Here is a 5444-nt window from a genome sequence, read left to right on the forward strand (position 1 = left end):
AAATTGATATTTATAGTTTCTAGAAGAACTCCACTCATTTTTGCTTGCTTGATTTTTGCCCCATTTTCTTTATTCTTTTTTTTTTTGCATTTTTTTCTTTATTTAACCATCTTAATTACAAATATAGATTTTGATTAGGTTTCAGTCATGTAAAGTACACCCCCTTCACCAGGGAAACATTCCCACCACCAATGTCCAAATCTCCCTCCATCCCATCCCACCCCCACCTGTACTCTAGACAGGCTTTCGAGGTCCCTCATTCATTCACATGATTATAGTAGTTCTCAGTGTAGTTATTTCTATAACTGTACTCACTGTTCTTTGTGGTGAGCTTCATGAAGTGAGCTGGAATTTCCAGCCCTCCTCTCATTGTCTCTGAGGATTGTTGCAAAGATGACTTTTATTTTTCTTAACACTCATAGATGAGTGAGACTATTATGTGTGTGTCTCTCTCTCCTCTGACATATTTCACTCAGCAGAATAGACTCCATGTACATACATGTATAGGAAAATATCATGACTTCATCTCTCCTGATGGCTGCCTAATATTCCATTGTGTCTATGTACCAGTTTCTTTAGCCATTCGTCTGTTGAAGGGCATCTTGGTTGTTTCCAGAGCCTGGCTATTGTAAAGAGTGCTGCAATAAATATAGGTGTGAGGAAGGGGTTTTTGTATTGTATTCTTGTGTTCCTAGGGTATATCCCTAGAATGGAATAGCTGGGTCGAATGTGAGCTCAATTTCCAGTATTTGGAGGAATCTCCATAACGCTTTCCATAGAGGTTGGACTAGACGGCATTCCCATTAGCAGTGTATAAGAGTTCCTTTCTCTCCACATCACTGCCAGCACCGATTGTTCCCATTCTTTGTGAAGTATGCCAATCTCTGTGGTGTGATATGGTATCTCATCGTTGTTTTGATTTGCATTTTCCTGATGATCAGTGATGAGGAGCAATTTTGTTGGTCATTTTCTAATTTTATGAACTGCGTCATTAAGTTATTCAGGTATGCCCCTTTTAACTTCCTGATGTGTTCTTGTACAGCTATAAATTTTCCTCTCAGGACCGCTTTTGCTGTGTCTCATAGATTCTAGCAGTTTGTTTCTTCATCATCATTTGTTTCCAGAAAGTTTTGATTTCCTCTTTGATTTCATCTCAGAACCACTGGTTGTTCAGTAGCAGGCTGTTTAATTTCCAATTGTTAAAGATTTCTTCTGTGTGCCTTTGTAGTTCACATCTAATTTCAGAGCTTTGTGGTCAGCAAAGGTAGCCTGCAGGATTTCTATCCTTTTGATTTTATGAAGGTATGTTTTATGTGTCAGCATGTGGTCTATCCTGGAGAATGATCCAAGTACATTGGAGAAGAATGTGTATCCAGGTTTTTGGGGGGAGTGTCCTATATATATCTACTAGTCCTCTTCCATTACTCTTTTTAGGGCTAGTATGTTTTTGTTGGTTTTCAGTCTGGTTGACCTATCAAGTGTTGACAGGGCCGCGTTGAAGTCTCCAACAATTATAGTGTTATTATTTATGTCTTCTTTCAGATTTGTCAGTAATTGTATTAGATAATATTCTGGTCTCTCAATCGGTGCACATATGTTTAATAGTCTGATTTCTTCCTGTTGCACTTATCCCTTGATTAGTACATAGTGTCCATCTTTGTCCCTTACAACTTTTTTGAGTATAAAGTTGGTGTCATCAGATATTAAAATGGCCACCCAGCTTTTTTAAGGGTATTGTTTGGTTGGATGATTTTCCTCCAGCCCTTGATTTGAGTCTATGTTTGTTCTCACTATTCAGGTGTGTTTCTTGTAGGCAGCAGAAAATTGGATTTATCTTTTTGACCCATTTTGCCACTCTGTGTCTTTTAATTGGTGAATTTAGTCCATTGACATTGAGGGAGATGATTGTCATAGGATTTAATGTCATCTTTGTAGATAAGTTTACTGTGTTTGTTGGTCACTCTTGTCTTAATGTAGACCTTTCAGTTTTTCCTTTAAGGCTGGTTTTTCATCTATGAAGTTTCTGAGCTGTTGTTTATCCATAAACAACATATCCTTTCTTCAAACCTGAACGTGAGTCAGGCTGGGTGCAGTATTCTCGGTGAGGCATCCATTTCATTCAGTCTTGTCACAATATCCCACTACTGTCTTCTGGCTTTGAGAGTTTCTTGTGACATAACTGCTGTAAGTCTTAGGGATGCTCCTTCGAATATAACTTCCCTTTTTGATCTTGCTGCTTTCAGTATTCTATCTCTATCTGTGGGATTTGTCATTGTAACGAGGATGTATCTTGGGGTGATTTTCTTTGGGCTGTTTAAGCCGGTACTCTTCGGGCAGGCATGATTTGATTGCATGTAGTCTTTAACTCTGGGAGTATCTCCTTGATAATGTCTTTGACAGTTGATTCTTCCTGGAGATCTCCTACTGGGGCCCCTGGGACTCCTATGATTCTTATGTTGTTTCTGTTGAGTTTATCAAAGACTTCTATTTTCATCTGTTCACATTCCTTAAGTACTTTTTCCATTGCCTGATCATTTGTCTTAAGGTTCTTTTCCAATTTCTTTTGCCGTGTTGAGTTTTTCTGCATCTCATCTTCCAGCACGTTGATTCTGTCCTCAGCTACTGTGTTTTTCAGATCTGTTATTTCAGTTTGGAGTTTTCTGATTTCTCTCTTTTTGTTCTATTCAGATCCATCTATGCTTTCTTTGAGTTCTACAAACATCTTCCATATTGCTATTCTAAACTCCTTATCCGAGAGGTTAATCATATGGTTGGGATTTTTTAGATCATCCAAGCTATCATCTTTATTCTCTATGCATGGTGTTTGCCTGCGAGTTTTCCCATTGTCACACTTGTAGTGTGATTTTTTTTCAGCCTGTTGTGGTAGGGTTCATTGGTTAAAAAGAGTGCGCAGTCATGAAGTAAAGCGGCCCTTGGATGAGCCTCTGTGAGAGCTATATTTCTGGGCCCTTTTTAGCCCAACCCAAGAGGTTTCAGAGACAAGACAGTGGAAAAACATGCACAGGCAACACTCACAGTCGAGAATCACTGGGTGGGAGTATTTTCCCAGCCTGATGTCACAAACAAGAGACCTTCCTTTCTGCAGAATACTGCAGATAGCTCGTTTTCATGGTCAGACACAGTTCCTTAGCACTCCGGCCCTGACATGAGCTTCTGGGAGAGTTATTTTTCTGGGCCCTTTTTGCCCACTTCCAAGAGATTTTAGAGACAGGACAGTAAAAAAACACTCATAGGCAACACTCACATTCAGGAATCACTAGGCAGGTGTAGATTTTCCCAGCCTGATGTCACAAGCAGGAGACCTTCCGTTCTGCAGAATACTGCAGATAGCCGGTTTTCATGGTCAGACACAGTTCCTTGGTGCTCAAGCCCTTGGATGAGCATCAGCAAGAGATATTTTTCTGGGCCCTTTTTGGCCACTCCCAAGAGGTTTCAGAGACAGGACAGTGAAAAAACATACACAGGCAACACTCACAGTCGAGAATCACTGGGCGGGCATAGATTTTCCCAGCCTGACATCACAAACAGGGGATCTTCCTTTCGACAGAATACTGCAGATAGCCAGTTTTCATGGTCAGACACAGTTCCTTAGCACTCTGGCCCTTGGATGAGCCTCTGGGAGAACTATATCTCTGGGCCCTTTTCGGCCTACTCCCAAGAGGTTTTGGAGACAGGACAGTGCAAAAACATGCACAGGCAACACTCACAGTCAGGAATCACTGGGTAGGCGTAGATTTTCACAGCCTGAAGTCACAAACAGGAGACCTTTCTTTCTGCAGAATACTGCGTATATCCAGTTTTCATAGTCTGACACAGTTCCTTGTCACTCCGGCCCTTGGATGAGCCTCTGGGAGAGCTATTTTTCTGGGCCCTTTTCGGCCCACTCCCAAGAGGTTTCAGAGACAGGACAGTGGAAAAACATACACAGGCAATACTCACAGTCAGGAATCACTTTATTTTTTTCTTTTCTTCAAACAGAAACACATAACTTGAACCTTCTTTTTTTTTTTTGTTAGAACAATCAAGATTTATAGACATCTACAGGTAAATAAGCCTTCTATTTTTTGTTTGTTTGTTTGTTATTGAGTCACACCCGGCAGCTCTCAGGGGTTGCTCCTGGCTCTGCACTCATAAATCGACCCTGGCAGGCATGGGGAACCATATGGGGGTGCCAGGATTCAAACCACAATCCTTCTGCATGCAAAGCAAACACCCTACCTCATGCTATCTCTCAGGCACCAAGCCTTCCATTTTTTTTTAAACAATATATCTTTATTTTTTAACAATAAAAACCAAAACACAAGGAAATCCTGCTCTATTTATTATGACTTAACAAATGACCAAGGATTAAAAAAATTTTTTTAAATAATGTTCCAGCTGTGGAAGTGAGGGAATGTGGGGACATTACTGGAAAAAATGGGGTTAGGGCTGGAACATTGCATGCTTCAAACAACTCTATCATGAATAACTCTGTGAATCATCGTGTCTTTATAAGAATTAAAAAAATAATGTTCCAGGGAGCCCTAGGCATTCTTGAGTCTTTTTCAAAATGCCTGAGAGATAAAACTACTTTCATAACAATATTAAAATGAGATTTGCTGCTTCCACTCTTCTTTTAGTCCTACATATGGAGCTTTCCAGACATCTTGTTTGCCTCACAAATTGAATGGAAAATAATGGCGGGTACCAAGACCAAACAGTTGTCACTCAGTAGTAATAAAAAATGATCGGACTTAAACACCAAATCCAAAGCCAACAAACTTGATACCCAATCTTCAACAAGCTAGACACAGTGGGGACCACTTATACTAGCAGCCTTGGTGGGTAAGGGAGGGGGATATTGGATGCAATGCTGGGCTGGAGGGAGGACAACTTTGGTGGTGGGAATTCCCCTGATTCAATGTCAATATGTACCTAAAATATTACTGTGAAAGATATGTAATCCACTTTGGTCCAAAAATTATTATTATAATAAAAAACTTATTTTCACACAACTCAACTCCCATAGATACCATCTTTACAATTCTATAAAATTTAAGTGTTGGTAAGATTTATCAGTGTTTTATATATCTTGGATCTTTTTTTTTCTTTTGGTTTTTGGGCCACACCCGGTGACACTCAGGGGTTACTCTTGGTTAGGTGCTCAGAAATCGCTCTTGGCTTGTGAACCATATGGGATGCCAAGGATTAAACTGAGGTCTGTCCTGGGTCAGCAGTGTGCAAGGCAAGCACCCTACCACTCAATGTCCAATATATCTTGAATCTTAACCCTTTAACAATGTTGGGCAAATAACTTCTCCCAGTCTGTGGTGTTTCATTTTATCGGGTTGTTTCTTTTGAAGTACAAACACTTCTAAACTAGATTTAGTCCCTTTATCTTCACTTCCATTTGCTTGATTATTGGCATTAAATCATTAAATCAC

Source organism: Suncus etruscus, chromosome 1 (genome assembly GCF_024139225.1).
Source record: "Suncus etruscus isolate mSunEtr1 chromosome 1, mSunEtr1.pri.cur, whole genome shotgun sequence".
Taxonomy (NCBI): domain Eukaryota; kingdom Metazoa; phylum Chordata; class Mammalia; order Eulipotyphla; family Soricidae; genus Suncus; species Suncus etruscus.